The sequence below is a fragment of the Cherax quadricarinatus genome, chromosome 7, assembly GCF_038502225.1.
Source record: "Cherax quadricarinatus isolate ZL_2023a chromosome 7, ASM3850222v1, whole genome shotgun sequence".
Classification (NCBI taxonomy): domain Eukaryota; kingdom Metazoa; phylum Arthropoda; class Malacostraca; order Decapoda; family Parastacidae; genus Cherax; species Cherax quadricarinatus.
The window spans coordinates 58,217,946-58,236,814 of record NC_091298.1 but is presented as its reverse complement, the minus strand read 5'-3'; the positions used below and the strand labels follow the sequence as shown (position 1 = coordinate 58,236,814).

The 18,869-nt window shown below is 41.3% G+C and overlaps 1 long non-coding RNA gene across 1 annotated transcript in view; it reads right to left on the bottom strand.

Moving 5' to 3' along the window:
• LOC138852363 (uncharacterized) overlaps window positions 1–18,303 on the bottom strand; it is a 98,127-nt gene extending 79,824 nt beyond the window's left edge. Inside the window, exon 1 of the long non-coding RNA XR_011391693.1 lies at window positions 18,069–18,303. This is a non-coding gene — a long non-coding RNA (uncharacterized lncRNA). The remainder of the gene's footprint in view (window positions 1–18,068) is intronic.
• Window positions 18,304–18,869: the final 566 nt, after the last annotated feature.

The following is an 18,869-nucleotide window of genomic DNA, read 5'->3' as shown; positions in this document are numbered from 1 at the left end:
CCTGAGTAGATATATAACTCATTATGACACATGAACGTATTGAAGCCTGAGTAGATATATAACTCATGACACATGAACGTATTGAAGCCTGAGTAGATATATAACTCACTATGACACATGAACGTATTGAAGCCTGAGTAGATATATAACTCATTATGACACATGAACGTATTGAAGCCTGAGTAGATATATAACTCATTATGACACATGAACGTATTGAAGCCTGAGATCTATAACCCACTATGACAACATGACGTAGAGAAGCACATTTACAGAGCACTTTGCAATGTGCACAGACTGGCAGATACTGTAGTAGCCAAGCTTAGGCTTGATTACTTGTGGCAGTTTAGTATACACACAGATGATGATCAAACTACATGTAAAGTATGTGGTGAGCCTTATGGACACTTACTGAGAAATCTATAATAAACAATGCTATATACATGTCATAGTATCTTATACTGTATAAGCTGCAAAAAATGAGTATCTAAGCAAACGCTGTTAATCCCTTCAAGACCTAGACGGATACGGAGTACACAATAAATTACGCTTTTTATATTTTTTTACTTTATTATAAATAATATTGACATTATTACCATCATTATTATAAAAGTCTACCAAATGCATGCAAACCAAACGTGGAGAAGCAAAATTCACGTTCATTATTATAGCCTGATTAGTAACTGAGTGATTATCACCAACACAAAGTGTGATAGTACGTGTTGGTCCTGTGTGTACCTGGTGCCAGGTAGGAGAATAGAGGAACGACGCGCGCATGCACACCACTAAACAGCAAGAAATCAAGGCAAGAATACGACAAAATCAACATAGCTATGGTGGATACATTAGCTAAAGTGACCATAAGAGGCCACATACACATTGCAAAGCTGCTGATCACGGGTGATTTTAACCACAGGGATAGACTGGAGAACCTAGAGCCACACGAGCGACCAGAAACGTGGAGGGCTAAAAAGCTGAAGTGATAATCGAGAACTTCGTGTACGAACATGTTAGGAACACAATCAGAGAGAGGGAGGATGAACCAGCAAGTCTGGAACTTGTATTCACCCTGAGTAACTCTGATCCGGGGGATATTACGTAAGAAAATCCCTCGGTGTTAGAGACCACGTGATCCTGAGTTCTGACTACTTTGTGGAAGTAAACTTGTAAAGAGAAGCAGCACAGGAAGGACTTGAGAAACCAAATTGCAAAAGAAGAGACTACGCAGGCATAAGGCAATTCCTGAATGAGATGCAGTGGGAAAGGGAACTAGATGGGAAGATGAAGTATGTGGCAGGAAAATGCAAGGATGCAGAGGAGAAATTCATACCTAGAAGGAAAAGAAGCAACGGGAAGAGTGAGGCATGGTTTACAAAAAGGTGTGGAGGCCAAAGATAAATGTGCTAGAGCAGAGGTCCTCAACCTTCCAACACAAGTGGGCCACATTTGGTCAAATGTAAGATGAGGGTCGCACAGTTTTGTTGACACTGTGCAGTGTAGAACCGACATAAAAGTGAATTCATAACTTCATGTGAGGGCTGCAGCCAACTCCTAGAAGGGCCACATGCGGCCCGCAGGTTGGGGGCCCCTGTGCTACCTGTAGAGTATTCCGGGGATCAACACCCCCGCGGCCCGGTCCATGATCAGGCCTCCTGGTGGATTACGGTCTGATCAACGAGACTGTTACTACTGGCCGCAACTAGTCCAACGTACGAACCACAGCCCGGCTGATCCAGCACTGACTTTAGGTATCTGTCCAGCTCCCTCTTGAAGATAACCAGGGGTCTATCGGTAATTCCTCTTATGGCTGGTGGGAGGCTGTTGAGCATGGGAAAAGTATAGAAGGCAAAGAACTCGGGAAAACAAGTGGAACTGAAGAGCCAGAAACGAGTATGCATGGATGAGAAGGGAAGTTTAACAACAATTTGAGAATGACAACATCGAAAGTCAAATCCAACCCAAAGTTGTTATATAGTCACATCAGGAGGAAGACAACAGCAAAGAACCAGGTAATCAGGCTGAAGGAGGAAGGAGAGCTCACAAGAAATTACCTGGAAGTCTGCGAGGACCTCAGCAAGAAATTTAGGGAGGTATTCTCAGAGGAGACAGGAAGGTTACCAGTGAACCGAAGTAGTAGAATGCACCAGTGAGCGTTGGACACAATACATACAACTGGGGAGGAGGTGAAGAAGCTATTGTGTGAGCTACATACCTCGAAGGCAGTGGAACCAGATATCTCTCCGTGTGTCCTGAGAGAGCAGGGGTACTGTATACGCCACTGGAAACAAACAAGGAGTCAATCGACACAGGGCAACTACCGGAAGTGAGGAAAACAGCAAATAAAGTCCCAGTTTCTAAGAAAAAAGACTAGTAGTGTTAAACTACAGACCAGTGTCATTGACTTGTACAATATGCAAGGTAATGGATAAGATTATCATAAGAACAGTGGTGACGCACCTAGAAAGGAATGGGTTCATACATGACAACTAGCACGACTCTAAGAATTGGTAAATCCTGTATCACAAACCTATTGGAATTCTACGACAAGGTAACAAGTAAGGCAAGAGAGAAGGGGGGAGAGGAGGGGACGGGTAGACGGCATTTTCTTGGACTACAAACAGGCTTCCGCACAAGACTGTGGGATAAAAGCTAGAGGATCAAGCAGGAATAACAGTGATGGCACCAGAATGGATCAAGGCATACCTAACAGGAAGCGAATGAATGTCCGAGAAGAGGTATCGGAATAGGGGCATGTGACGAGATGAGTTCCACAAGGACCGGTACTAAGACCGGTACTATTGCTTGTATACGTGAATTACTAGACGGAAGAGATAAGAGTCAGAGGTATCCTTGTTCGCAATGTGAAGCTAATGAGAAGAATACAAGAATATGAGGACCAGTAAAACCAACAAATAGTTCTGGGCTGCAGGTTTAGTCTGACAAGTGGCTACTGGAATTTAAACCCAGTAAGAACATAAGAAAGGGAGAACACTGCAACAGGCCTATTGGCCCATACTCAAATCCAACCAACAAAAATATTTACCCAACTCGACCTGGGAGTGGTAATGTCAAAGGATCTCACTTTCAAAGAGCACACAATGTATCTACCACATCTGCTAGAGAAATGACATGATGAATGATGAGAACCTTCAAAACTAGGGATGCCAAGCCTATGATGATTCTCCAGTCATTTGTTCTCTCTAGTCTGGAATATTGCTGTACACTTACGACCCCTTTCAAGGCGAAATTGCAGACCTGGAGAATATACAGAGAACTTTCACGGCAACGGTTAAAGTCCCTTGATTTATATTCCCTGGAACGAAGGCGAGAAAGATATAATATACACTTGGAAAATCTTAGGAGGACTAGTCCCAAATTTGTACACGAAAATCACTCCCTATGAAAGCAAAATACTCGGCAGATGAAACATCCCCCAATGAAAAGCAGGGGCGCCACGAGTAGACAGAGAGAACACTGAGTGTCGGGGGCCCAAAACTGTCCAACTGCCTCCCAGCATACATAAGCGGGATTACCAATAGACCCCTGGCTGCCTTCAAGAAGGCGCTGGACAGGCACCTTAAGTCAGTACCTGACTAGCCGGACTGTGGTTCCTACGTCGCTTTCCGTGCGGCCAGCCTGATCTACCGTGAAGTTTGGTCACAGAACGGGCCGTGGGGGGCTCTGACCCCCGAAACCCTCTCCAGGTATATCCATTTTTCAAAGTTATGAAGCCTGGGGGAAGGGCAAAGAAGACCGCAGATGGAGTACATGCTCTGGGGCAAAGGCAACAAACCTCACTCAAAGAGCCTTGGGGTGAATATTGTAACGAACATATCACCAGAAGAGCATTCAACTGAATAACTGCTGCAGTAGGTACTCGGCTGGCAAATCTAAGACCAGCTCTCAGAAATCTAAGTAAGGAGTTATTCACGACACTGTATACCATGTACGTCAGGCCTATATTGGAGTATGCAGAACCAGTATGGAACCCACACCTGGTCAAATATGTCAAGAAACTGAAGAAAGCACAGAGGTTTGCAACGAGACTTGTCCCGGAGTTAAGGAGTATGTCCTATGAGGAGAGGTTATGAAAACTCAACCTGATGACGCAAGACGAACTTGTGATGTAGTTCAGCTGGGCTTGTGAGGTCTCTGGGGAGACCTAATTTAACCAATTATATGGTCACCTTGCCTTGGCAAATGTCTGTCAGAGACACGCCTTTCCGGCTTAAGTCTCAGCACCTTTGTTCGTCACTGGCGTCAAATCCAGGCGTCAGGTCGTACACGTGGTTGTGGAGGGTGCTTGGACCACGATATAAGCCCAAGGAACAGCTGAGCAGAGAGATTCGTGCGGAGCTCTGGCCTGGGTGCAGAGCTCTGAGCAGAGACTTCGAGCGGAGCTGCTGCTGGGGTGCAGGGCTCGGGAGAAGGCTGCTGAAGTCTGGAGGAGACTGTTGGAAACATTGGGCAGAATACTGGCTTGGAGCAGTACTCGTGCTGTATAGGTCTTGGGACCTGTGGTGAACTGTCCTCTGAACTATATTGTAAGTTATATTCATTTTCGTCAAGTTGATTGTGTCCCCTGTCTCACTGCTTATATGTACCACCCCATTTATCTAAACCCCAATAATGTACTCCTGTTCCCAAATATATTATTGTACAAGGACTTAATAATAAACTGTGGTTGAGTAGAATAGTGATATTCACTGTCCCCGTTATTTACTCATTTCTCCATTTATTTATGCTTAGTTAAAGTAGTGAGAGGGTGAGTAGTGTGGAGTGTACAGTAGTGAGAGGTGATGTAGTCACAAGTGACCTCACATTACCTACCGCTCGCCGCTAATCACTCTACTCAGACTCTCCTGCGTACTCCCTCCGATTTCTCACATATTCCCCAGTTATGTTTACATTCCAATACCCCCCCTACATGACAAACTAGGGGTGATGTGATAACGTAGAAAATAGTGAGAGAAACTGACAGGATGGAGAGATACGTTGTTTGAGAGACGGTAAACAGGAACAGGAGGACACAGCTAGAAATTAAAAACACAGATAAGTCATAGGGATGTTAGTCTAATAGTAGTCAGGAAGAGGAACGACCTGGAGAATGAAGTGGAGACAGGATCCAAATGTAGCTTCAAGAAGAGGTACGATAAGGTTCTCGAAGCCATGAGTGAACGAATTAGCGACCAGCGAAGAGGCGGGACCAGAAACTGAGACTCGATCCTTACAAAAACATGTAGATGAGTATATAGGTGAGTGTACACAGGCACGCGCGCGCGCACATGTGACCTTGTGCCGTTTATTCCCCATCACACGCGCGCGCGGTCGCACACACAGGCAGTCACACACACAGGCAGTCACACACACAGGCAGTCACACACACAGGCAGTCACACACACAGGCAGTCACACACACAGGCAGTCACACACACAGGCAGTCGCACACACAGGCAGTCGCACACACAGGCAGTCACACACACAGGCAGTCACACACACAGGCAGTCACACACACAGGCAGTCACACACACAGGCAGTCACACACACAGGCAGTCACACACACAGGCAGTCACACACACAGGCAGTCACACACACACGCAGTCACACACACACACACACACACACACACACACACACACACACACACACACACACACACACACACACACACACACACACACACACACACTACTACAACATAGCAACCATATTAATCAAGCATCAGCACATTTAATGCAGAAACACGTCCGCGTCTCCCACCTAGAACCTTATTTACATGAAAAAAAAAATAATGACCAGAATAAACTTTATTTACAAAACATCATATGAATATATATATCCCAAAAATCATAAATTTATTAAACAAAAAAATCAACGTGAAAACATTGTATGTGGCATATATGTTGTGAGTCATCAGGTGACGTCACCAAACAGGTCGTGACGTCATAAACATGTGACGTCACAGAACCGCCCTGCGCGTATCCCTGCCCCAGGCTTTACAATGCAAGTTACACACGGACACTTACCCAAGGCATTGAGAACGAAAGTAAATTTACAACTTTTACTTACGATTTGCCGTGGAAAGCAAAGAGGCGCGACGTGTTCATAAATATATAACCTGTTAATTATTTTGATTCTGGCAGGAGTGCTGATTTTTTCTTCGCCTCGCAAACACGCAAGATGACAGGTAAATCTTACAACTCCCAGTGGGTGCACACACACACACACACACACACACACACACACACACACACACACACACACACATACTTTTACTTTCCCATGTGCTTCTTAACAGTTCTTAACCCTGTAATATTCCCTTTCCACGCTAAGAGGCCTGGTCAGAGATCTTGCTGTGGGGAAGATAATCCCCAGAACCACTAACATAACACTCAGGGGTGACAGTGCTTCTGGTTTATTATTATTCACGAAATGGGTCAAGTCTCTCATGACGCGGATTTTTGTCAATTAATGACCAAACATCAGAGTCAGTAGACTCTTAAGTTTCCTGACGAACAAACCACCGCCACTGGGACCCCACAAGAACGCTAATGGAAATAATTCACTGACTTTTTTGGGTTATCCTAAGTAATTTACACATACAGACTATCATACATAGTAACATAACTATTTATATGTACCTGTACCTAAATAAACTTATTTACTGTGATCTAAAGGCAGGTGGACAAAGACTTTCATTTAACAAGTTTGGTTCTCGGTGGAACTTTGTCTGGTACTTTACAAATAGAGTGAAATGCTGGCTATCTTCAAGAGGGAACTGGATAGATACCTAAAGTCAGTGCCCGATCACCTGGGCTGTGGTTCGTACGTCGGATTGTGTGCGGCCAGGAGTAACAGCCTCGTTGATTAGTTGAGGGGAAAAAATGGAAGTCACGTGACACTAGCGTGATGGCCAAGGGATGATACATACGAGGTATTGTACTGGCACATATACAGTCCCTGAGCCACCCGGAGGGCTGATCAACGACTGATCCGCGGGGGCGCTGACCCCCGGAACATTCAGGTAGAGTCCAGATTATTTATTATTTATTGTTTAGACTCCAGGTAGATGTCCATGTATCTTCGATTCACCATCTGAGTGGCAGCACTACCAAGATTCACACCAACCAACATTTCGAACAAATACGAAACATATCGGTCAAACACGCAGCATTTTGGACATGCACGAAGCATCTGGAAGTCATGCATCATTTCGGACAAAATATAAGCGTTCCGGACGTGACTCAAGACAGTAAACAACGTGACTAAAATATGTCAATCGAGCCTCACTCTGGACACAACTATTATAATATTCAGGTAACGCGCTAATATGGTACCTGAAGTCACTTTTGTATGGTTTATATTCTCCATAACAAGTGCTTTGATGCTGATAAACTGTTCTTGCTCCAAGGAATGAGTGCTACTTTTGACTTCCCTGGATCACTTCCCATTCCTTCAGGCGTTGAATAACCCCTACGAATTTAGCGTTTCCCAACGAATAATGATAACAGTAGTAGTATTGTAATAAAGTTGGTAGAATTACCGACAATATGTAAAGTAAAAGGACACAAGTGCAACTAATGTGACATTTATTGTGGCAACGTTTCGCTCTCCAGGAGCTTTATCAAGCCATTACAAACAATACATGGACACAGAGGGTATATAAAGGCTCAGAGTGAGGTGAATACTAGTGAGGTACCATTTCGATGTTCACTAGTGGTAGTAGTAGTAGTAGTAGTAGTAGTAGTGGTAGTGACAAAAGTAATACAATATGGTAGAGCAATTAATTCAAGTAATAGCTTTTATATCCTTTTACTCATGTACGAATTAATTGCTCTACCATATTGTATTACTTTTGTCACTACCACTACTACTACTACTACCACTAGTGAACATCGAAATGGTACCTCACTAGTATTCACCTCACTCTGAGCCTTTATATACCCTCTGTGTCCATGTATTGTTTGTAATGGCTTGATAAAGCTCCTGGAGAGCGAAACGTTGCCACAATAAATGTCACATTAGTTGCACTTGTGTCCTTTTACTTTACAGTAGTAGTATTCAATACCAACGAGAGAGTTACCTAGGTGTTCCTCGCTTATTCAATAATAATAATAATAATAATAATAATATATACATTATGTCTCCATGTCTATATAATTAATCAACTCAGCATGTAAATGACTTGCATGTACTGTCATTTGAATATGTAAGGTCATTTTTACAAGCTAATGACACTGTTTACACGTATCTGTACCTTTTTATATTTCTTAATAGTTCTGAACGTAAGTGCGAGAGGTGCATCATAATTTACACCTGGAAGATCCTGGAATTGGTACAAAACCTGCACACCACAATCACTCAGTATGAAAGGAAGAGACCTAGCAGATGTACAATATCTCACAAAAATAAAGCAGGGACGCAGTGAGTACACCGAGAACTGATAAGTATAGGAGGTTCTCGACTTTTCAAAGTCTTCCCTTCATGCATAAGGGGAAATACCAACAAACCCCTAGTCGTCTAGAAGAGGGAACTCTTCAAATCAGTTCTTGACCAGCCGGGTTGTGGTGCATACGTTGGACTGCGTGCGGCCAGAACCAACATTCTGGTCGGCCATCGGGCCAGCTATCGGGAAGTCTGGTCTGGGACTCGGTCGCAGGGGCCATGACCCCCGGAATCATCGAAAGATATGGGCATACGAACAAAGGGGAAACACTGCAGCAAGCCTACTGGCCCATGCTAGGCACGTCCAACTCACACTCCTACGTGAATTCCACTCCCTCCTTTCAGTGCCACATCTAATCGAAGCTCCCGTAGCTGCTGAGACCCCTTAAACAAACTGAATTAAAAAACAAAGAAAAAACACTGTGGAGCGAACTGCAGCTGACAGAAGCCAATCATAGGCCGCCAAGGACACGACGCCACCGGAAACCCTCGTGATTCATCAGTATGTACCTAGAACAACCAGTCACCAGTCAACATTTTAATATGTATAAAAACGACTACTCACAGGCCGCTCCTGCACTGAAGGTAGAAAGGCTATCGTAGTTAAAATTGTAAAGCGCTTTCTTTCTGACGTCTAATTACATAATTCCATAAAACGCTTTCCTAACGTTACACAACGAGAAATTATTTTTTCATATGGCAAATAACAGGAGCCCGTGGGCTAATGGTAGCGGTTTTGGCTAACAACCAAAGGACTAGGGTTCGATCCTCAGACTATCTTTTTACATTTATTGTCCTTGTTCACCTAGCAGTAAATAATTATTATAATCAAGGGGAAGCGCTAAACCCGTATTATACAGCGCCCGGGGGGATGTGGAAGGCATTCAGGTTTAATTCGGGGAACTGGAGCACAGATCCAATTCCCTAAATCAAGAGTCCCTCACCAACATCAAGGAACCTTCCATGAGGGGGGGTGCAGTAAATAAGTTCCTTAGTGTATTGTTGTGGGTGGCATCCTGGAGAGCGGTAGTATACATTAGGTAGGGCCAAACTTTTGAAATGAGCTAAATACGATAACTTCTCAGTCTTTAAATTTTATAGTTTTTTAAGGTAAATTACAGTAAGTGAACCATGTACATGCACACGCGAGGTCAGATGAATGACAATGGAGCTGGAAGCAGTTCCCAGCACTAGGTTGGCTTCAACACTTCTAAGTGTCTTGCACATCTTCGCTCAGCCAGGAATGTAAGAGCCAGTTTCTCCCAGAATGTACACTGTCATGTAGGTGCCGTGGCTCGGTTGGTAGCGAACTCAGACATAATGAGGGATCTGTGGTTCGATACCCGGTAAGGGTAGAAACATTGGTCATGTTTATTTACACCTGCTGCTCCTGTTCAGCTAGCAATAAGTAGGTACCTGGGTGTTAGTCGTCTATTGTGGGATGCATCCTGGGGTTGGTAGTATACCTCAGACAGGGACGGACTTTGAAATGAGCCGAGGTAAAATAACAGCTCAGCCTGTAAAACTGATCCGAAAAAAAATAAAATTTTTAAAATATCGTGAGATTACACTATATGGCGTAACTTCTGGTACACCTCCCTTCTGTGTGTATAACCGTTGATACACCTCACTACAATGGATGGTGTAGCTGTTGGTACACATCACAACAATGTATAATGTAACTGATGATACACATCACTATAATGTATGGTGTAACTTTTGGTACACTTCATTACACTGTACATATAGTGTAACTTGGTAAATCTGACTACAGTGTATAGTGTAATTTTTGGTACCCCTTGATTCACTGTGATGTAACTGTTGGCAAACCTGACTACACTATGTTAAGACATATTGCTCCTGCGTTGATCACATCAAACTACCTCTATACTTTGTCTACGTCGTCTTATACACAAATAACCCACACACAGCAGACAAACTTGTGACTACGTGTCAGTAGTGTTACTGTGTACTTGTATAATATACTTAGATAATCCCAGCTACTTTATAGATCAGCTCCCTTACTAGCTATGACGTCACGAGACCTATCACATGTGATGGGTCTCGTGACGTCATAGCTAGTAAGGGAGCCTATCTATAAAGTAGCTGGGATTATCTAAGTATACTACACAAGTACACAATAACACTACTGACATGTTTTGGTCCGACTTGGACCATTAACTCGACACACCAACCAGTGTTCCATCAACGCGATGTCTCCAGGGTGATTCATCTGTTTTCGACTCGTGAAGCCTCCAAAATCGTTTCCTTAATGAAGACTCAGTGTTGCACATATGTCTTACTTATCAACTCGTCGGTATTATATGCCCTTTATAAGCGGACTACACTATGGTGTTAATTGGTATATAGTTTGGTGTAGTTGTTGGTAAGCTTTATCAACCAAACGTAAGCAACCAAATGTTAACAAAACGTTGGTAACTAAAAGTAAACAAATATACATTAGCAACTAAACGTTAGCAAGTAAATGTTGGTAAGCAAACGTTAACTAAACATTTTAGCATCCAAATGTTAACTAAACATTTTAGCATCCAAATGTTAACTAAACATTTTAGCATCCAAATGTTAACTAAACATTTTAGCATCCAAATGTTAACTGAACATTTTAGCAACCAAATGTTAACTGAACATTTTAGCAACCAAATGTTAACTAAACATTTTAGCAACCAAATGTTAACTAAACATTTTAGCAACCAAACGTTAACTAAACATTTTAGCAACCAAACGTTAACTAAACATTTTAGCAACCAAACGTTAACTAAACATTTTAGAAACCAAACGTTAGCAACTATGTTATGATACGTGATAACAATCACTTGTAAGAATCACTGCAAACTACAAAAAACACAAGCAACAAGAGGGGGAAACTAAACAAGAACATCAAACTGAACAAAGTGGTTAACAGCGAAAATATATAATTTTTATGATATACATTTTAAAAGTGTATTAAAGGAATATTTGGAAGATGTATAAAAGGAATATTTTGAAGGAGACAGTGCATAAAGAAACGTACACTTCCTGTGTTAATAATACTCTGGAATTTTTTGACCATCTTGAACTGAGTGCCAGCGGAAATGGGATGTGGGGATGAGTGAGGAATAGGCGGGAGTAGGGAAGGGATGTGAGGGGAGGGGTGATTGTAGTGGGTAAGGAGAGGGTGGGTAATGGGACTGAGTGGGGAACGAGAAGGGGAATGATACAATTGTAGGGAGAGTGGGGAGGGGCATAAAATGTTTATGGTTAGGCATATTATAATCTTGGGGGAAGCGCTAAATCCGTAGGATTATACAGCGCCTGTGGGGGGGGGGATGTGGAAGGTATTCAGGTTTAATGCAGGGAACTGGAGCACAGATCCAATTCCCTAGATGAAGAGCCCTCACCAGCATCAAGGAACCTCCCTTGAGAAGTGTGGTTAGGCATAGCGGAGGGACTAGAATCATGAGTGTTGCGAAGGAATAAAAGGGAAATGGGGTAGGGGAAAGGGGAGGGGAAGAAACGGGAAAGGGGAGAGGAATGAAAGAAGGGGAGGAATGTCGCCTGCTGTTGTCATCCAATTCTGTCCCCGTTCTCCCAGCTTTCCTTCAACTCCCGTATGTTATTACATACATATACTGTCTCATCCTATTTGTATTATAATTAAAGTAACTTGTACACTCACTCTGTTAAACCTAACAATTATATCTTCTCATTGTGATTTTTATGAATTAACCGAGTAAATTTTAAGTGTATAGTTTTGTCCGAGATGTAGTGCGTTCTTTGAGGCTTCAGTTTACTGTATGTCCTGCGCAGTAATATTGAAACTTAGATTAGTATCTGCATTTGCATTTGACCAACTTTCATAATACCCTCCACTAATGTTATTGCGAATTGTCTTACCAAAACTTCCAACAAAATGTTCTTTCAAAAATTCCAATAGAACTTATAAGTTGTCATAAGTTACTTTAAGGCTACTCAAAATGCTCTGCATAACCAGGGGCTTTTTGTAAGGTATGTCAATAATATCAGCTTTGGTAGATAAGACACATAGGCAACATTATTCCGAAACGTTTCGCCTACACAGTAGGCTTCTTCAATCGAGTACAGAAAGTAGGTAGGAGCAGTAGAGATGGGAAGACGATGTAATCAGTCCATCACCCTTGAAGTCGTAGATGGACTGATTACATCGTCTTCTCATCTCTACTGCTCCTACCTACTTTTGTACTCGACTGAAGAAGCCTACTGTGTAGGCGAAACGTTTCGGAATAAAGTTGCCTAAATGTTGCCTATGTGTCTTATCTACCAACCTGTCGGTATTGTATACCATTTGATAATATCAGCTTTTCCGAACCAACTGTAAACCATACTTAATGTAAATAAAGTGTATCATTATTGCAATTTGTACCCACTTCCCTCCCTCCCAACCTCCCTTCCCTCTATACCTCTCCTTGCCCATCCTATTTCACCATCATCCCTTATGCCCTCATCTGGGTTAAGCTATCCTGAGAGATGACAACTACTAAGTTATGGTAACTCCAACTATGCTGGAAGGAATCCTTTGAAACTCCTGCAGCTAATAAACCTTTAGTGAAATACTGGACGATATCCTCACTACCCTATTGAATTCTCCTGGCTCAGGCTGACAAATTTCAACACTATATAAAAGTCTCACCCTGCGTGATGGAATATAACAAAAAACAACTAGCTTTTGTTCCTACTGTGTAATTACCAATATAGAATATGGTAGCGGCACACTGTTGATATATTCAATTTTGATAATTAAAAATTCCTCATCATCCAATTCCTACGTAAATTTTTATTTGTGCTTTTGGAAAATAAAAAAATAATGATTCTTAAATGGAATAGCATTTTGGGAAAGAATTCAGCATAACCCGTAGGGAGCATTTAAACCGGAGAATGGAAGATTCAATTCAAAGGGAGGACAAGTTTAGTTTCCTTTATCAAGAGTTCCTCACAGGCACTGAGGCGCCTCCCTTGATAGGCAATTCAGCAAAGACGATACAATTATACTCTCAGGTCAAGTACAGTAGAACAGTTATAATTAAAGTGGTGATTTAGTGGTTAGTTAAGCTTGTGGTAAAAAATATTACACAATACTCATGTTCATTATTTAGAAAATATTACAGTATATAAAATCAAATTACTTCAAATTAAGCATTACATCAAGTTCAAGATATGTTTTTTGATCATTTTTTAATCTACTGGATAATTCTTTTTATCCTTCAGATAGGTCATTCCAGGATGAGTTGTACACGTGGAAAACCGCTAGGGTAATATTTGTACTGAGCATTCTGTATATGTAATAAGCACAGTAATATGTGTGGATACTTCGTATGTTTTGTGTAGGTTAAGATCTTTGAATAGTGGGGATGTTTGTTGTCTGGAATCAGATCGAGTGTTGTTCTAACAGAAGTGTAATAGAAACCAATAAGTATAAAGGGACCTTCCCTTCACACACATCGGGAATCACCAACAGACCACTGTCTTCAAGAGGGAACTTTAAAGTTCTTTAAGTCAGTTCCCAATCAGCTCTGCTGTAGTGCCTAAATTATACTGTGTAAGGCTAGCACTGATAGCTTTCTTAAGTAGTCAACCGGGAGGCCTGGTCTGTGATCGGGCAGCCGAGGGCAGAGTCCCCTGAACTGTCTTCAGGTAAACTAAGTAAATGTTGATTTAAATTATACAGCGAAGTGGATAGATTTAGATATGCCAGCTAAGTGAAAACATGAGCATGACAACACTTCCTATTCAGAATAAGTCAAACATATTAAAATCCTCCCATTTAAAACTGTAAAAGCCAAACCGATTAAAGTTAAGCTTATTTTCAGCACACCAAGAAGCCTGAATAAGTTAACCTTTCCAAAAGTTCACTAAGACGCAAACCAAGATGTTATGACTTAAGACATCGGAGAAATAAATGTCAATAAACGTAAAAGGATTTACAAGGTAAAAGTTTTTATTGTTTAATGTCTGCTTTTTAATTTCGACCGTTTACAAACATGTTAGCAAGAAAAGCGATGAGGTACTGATGGCAACAGCAGCATAGATTACACTAAGCTCGTCTATGTAAGATTTAAGGGTATGTAAGCCTTCATTTTTGCTTTCCTTATTCACGTTTCAATTTTTTTCCAACTCATGTACGTCAATTTCTCCACCTCGAGGTTGAAACACGTCCGTAGCGAAGCATTTCCTTGTGTTACATCAGACACGGCAGAGATCTGAAGGTCCTCCAATCTCTCTCCTTCCTCCCTTCTCTCTGACTCACCAACACCCACAGATCCAACTACCCTTGCTAATTGTACGTTTTCCAGAGCATTTATATCTACTCTGTAATACGGTGACCAAAACTGCAGCATAATCTAAATGAGGCCTAACCAAGGATATAAAGAGTTGAAGAACAACCTGAGGACTTCTATTATTTATGCTTCTTGATATGCTCTTGTACTGTTAACCTACTCTTGTACTGTTAGGGTTATGTAGCGGGTGTGGTATACCAACAGATTTGTGTGGCAGGGCTGGTATACCAGCAGAGTTTTGTGGCAGGGCTGGTATACCAACAGAGTTGTGTGGCAAGGGTAGTATACCAGCAGAGTTGTGTGGCAGGGGTGGTATACCATAACAATCACCACATCCATATTTCACCACTACCATAGTTAAGCCAGTCATCTCATCAAAAATTTATTTATCATTCGTTAAGAGGTTTTATTTACACCAATGATACACTATTGGCTGTTTACGCCAGCTACACTGTAGGCTATTTACACCATCGAGTGTTTACATCAATAATACAATATAGGCTATTTCCATTAGTAATACTACATAGGATGTTTTCATCAGTAAAACAACATTAAGCAGTTGACATCAGCCAAACTCTATAGGCTGTCTACAGCAGATATAAAACCAATGGCTATTTATTCAGATTAATAACCTGGAGGGTTTGTAACCAGGATAGCCCAAGAAAGCAAGTACGACTTATTTCCACTAGGGTCCTTTGCTTTTACCTGGGATGCGTCTCAACAGTTGGCTAACACCCAGGTACCTACTTACTGCAAGGTGAATATATGCATGGAAACATACTCAATGTCTCTACCCGCCCCAGAATCGAACCTGGGTCCTTCGGTTGTGAGCCAAGGGCGGTGTCACCGAGACATTACTCGTAAGTTGTTTACACCCGTGTTACATTAAATCTAGGTGCATATCTGCTTAAACCACAGAAACCCCCAAATGTTGTTTATACCAAATACACACCACTCTACACCGGCGCGATGTCTTGATTACTTGCAAGTCGCATAGAACCCTTAATTCGAGATACTGGGTTGCTTGCATCCAACCTTTCCCGCTCATGTACCTCTCTAACCGTATTTTAAAGGTGCCTAAATATTTGCTTCAAAGAAGCTATATGGTAGCTTAGTATATTATATTGCCAAGCCAGCGTCTTCTTACATCCTTCTAATCTTGAAATCATTTTGGGGAAATCTTTCTTGGTTACGTATTTCTTGTAGTGTTTTAAAACTCTTATTTATTCATACTCCCCGAAATGCACCGCAAGCTAGTGCCTTTCTTTTGTGCTTAACAATATTTTATTAAATGTGAACACATTTTGTATACCAAAGAAATAAAACTTTTTTTTTTTATTTATACATTCCAATCATATCCTCCCTCATTCAAACTCTAGCTTTCCAAAAAAAAAAAAAAATCTTTATGAACAGGCAAATCCCACATGGAAAAATAAAAAAACATTCTATATAGTAGGCAAACTGTGCTGGATATTTAAATGTGGCCTTACCAACGATATATACATGTATACGGTTGTAATGTAACCTTGGGACTTGTGGTACTTATACCACTTGATATGAAGCCAAGCAGTCTATTAAGTTTTATTGCGAGCACTTATGCACTTGCCTTGGCTTCAGACTTTTACTGACCAGAACTTCTCTCAAGTCTTCATCACGTCCGGTTGTTTATGGGTGATTGTTATTTTCTCTCCTCTAAAGTGGGGCCCTACAATTGTCAACATCGAACGGCATCTACATAAATTTATCCAAAATATTCTGAAGCTCATTGGTGTCCACAGAAATTTATGTCGACATTTATTTCTGTCGTCAACGAACAAATATGGCTATTTATTCCTTTATTTATATCCTTGATGGCGATTAGAAAAAAATAATGTCCCATGTTGATCCCAATGAGCTTTATTATAAGTGAACAAACAACGCATACTATACAATGTACACAACACATTTTCATCCAATTTTCAAGGACCACAATGGAAATAAGTCATTTTGTTTGACTTTCTTGGTTTATCCTTGGTAATCTACACATGCTGCTATGTACGATAATTTATGTTACTATTTGTGTGTAGCTATACCTCAATAAATTTACACCACAGTAATAGTTTGGAAGATACTGACCTGCCCACTCCCACAACTTGGGGGTTTGTTTGCACAAACAATGATGTCTCATCGTAACACTGAGCACCTGCACAAGGCCACTTCCCTTCCCCCCCACTTATCCCCACCTTGTTAACACAACTTAATTACCCATTTATGAAGCCCTTCCTGTGTGATGGAAATGGGAAGTATAACTAGCCTCTATTTCAACAATATAACTATAATATAGACTAGTGTACCCTCAATGTTATGCCACAATGAGTTGTCCAAAGTTAAATTTTTAACAATTATTTATCACTAGTGTTTAAAATAATTTTGTGTTGCAACTATTGTGTAAATGTGCCGTACTATCTGTAAATTTCTTATAGTAAGATAAGAGTTCGTTCGGATTTTTAACCCAGGAGGGTTTGCCACCCAGGATAACCCAAGAAAGGCAGTGCGTCATCGATGACTATCTTATTTTCACTGGAGTCCTCAATCTTGTCCCCCCAGGATGCGACCCACACCAGTCGAGTAACACCGCTAGGTGAACAGGACAACAGGTATCAGAAAACGCGTCGAAATGTTTCTATCCCGGCGGGAATCAAACCCGGACACTCCGTGTTTGAAGTGAGAGCTTCGCCAGCCAGGCCACGGGGTCAGCCTAAATAACAATAAAATAATACTTATTATAATAGTAGCATATCATGTGTGTCGTATATTAAAGAAATCTTTACATGTGCCTATCAAAAGAAAGCTTAACCAGATTATAATCATCAAAAGTGTATATACTGTGCCTAAGTTTTGTAAGTGGCGCATTGAACAAACTGTAGCTTATATTGCTTCAACAACCACAACAAAATGTTTACATTCAATTGTGCTCAATTCTAACTAGTTTAAACTTCAACACAGCTAACCTTCTGCGTTTATTTATTTTTCTTGAAATGTGGATTACGATACGATTAAGTTGTATTTAGTGAGTATTTCAGCTCTACTGTGGATAGTGAACTATCTCACTCAAGGTTAAATCATTGCACTGGAATACAAACGAATTTGTAAGCATTTCCCTGTAAATACACAGATTATAAATTGCATTTGGACATGTTAAAAATATACTGCAAAAGAAAAACACTGGCAGGATATTCAAGTGTACAGGCCCTTAACATGAAGTACAAACAAGGTAGCACTTGAGTAGCAGCATGTACATAAAAATATTAACATGAAGTTTCCTCCCACTTACCATCTACACATGTGCTGGCAACACCAACTGACGAAACTCCATGAAATTACTCTCAATATCCAGGCACTTGACACAAGCACGTCAGTGATATCCGCGCACACAAGACAAGTACGAATACACAAGACCAAACTATTACTGGTTGATAATAGAGTACATGGGTTATCGAACACTGGGACACCTGGCACAACACCCACACACAGCAACGTCCATGGCTCTACTGCTGGCGCCACCACTATACCACCCACAGTGTCATACTGCAAAAATTACCCACTTTCTTTTCTCTCTGTTTCACTATAGCAGTCTACATATACAGAGTATATGTAATTACTCAATTACTCATTATCGAAGAGAAATGTTATCAAGCTAAGATCAGCGGTTCTTATGTCATGCCAAACATGGAAATAATGTGTCGTACGTCTGCCATGGGAAACAGCAGGTGAGTGCTCTACCCTCACGAGTTACCAAGCGCCATTTTTTAGCAGTTTCCCCTCCGAAGCATTATTCTTTCGCGGTATTTTTCTTTTTTTTTTTTGGTTTAATTTAAATCACACTATCGTTTAGTCTGCAAATGTCGAACAGAGTACATGTGATTCAAATAGAAATATATTTTGTGTGAATATACATGAGAGAAGAGGATGTAGATAAGCTCTGCATGTTTGAGAGGAACGGAAGTGACTAGAGGCCGTAACTACCAAACTACCGCAGGTCGCCAGCCACGGTCATGACTTCCGCCGCTGACGTCGCCATTACCGCTGCCACCTACCGCTACTGTTGCTGCTGCTACCTCTGCCGATGCTATTG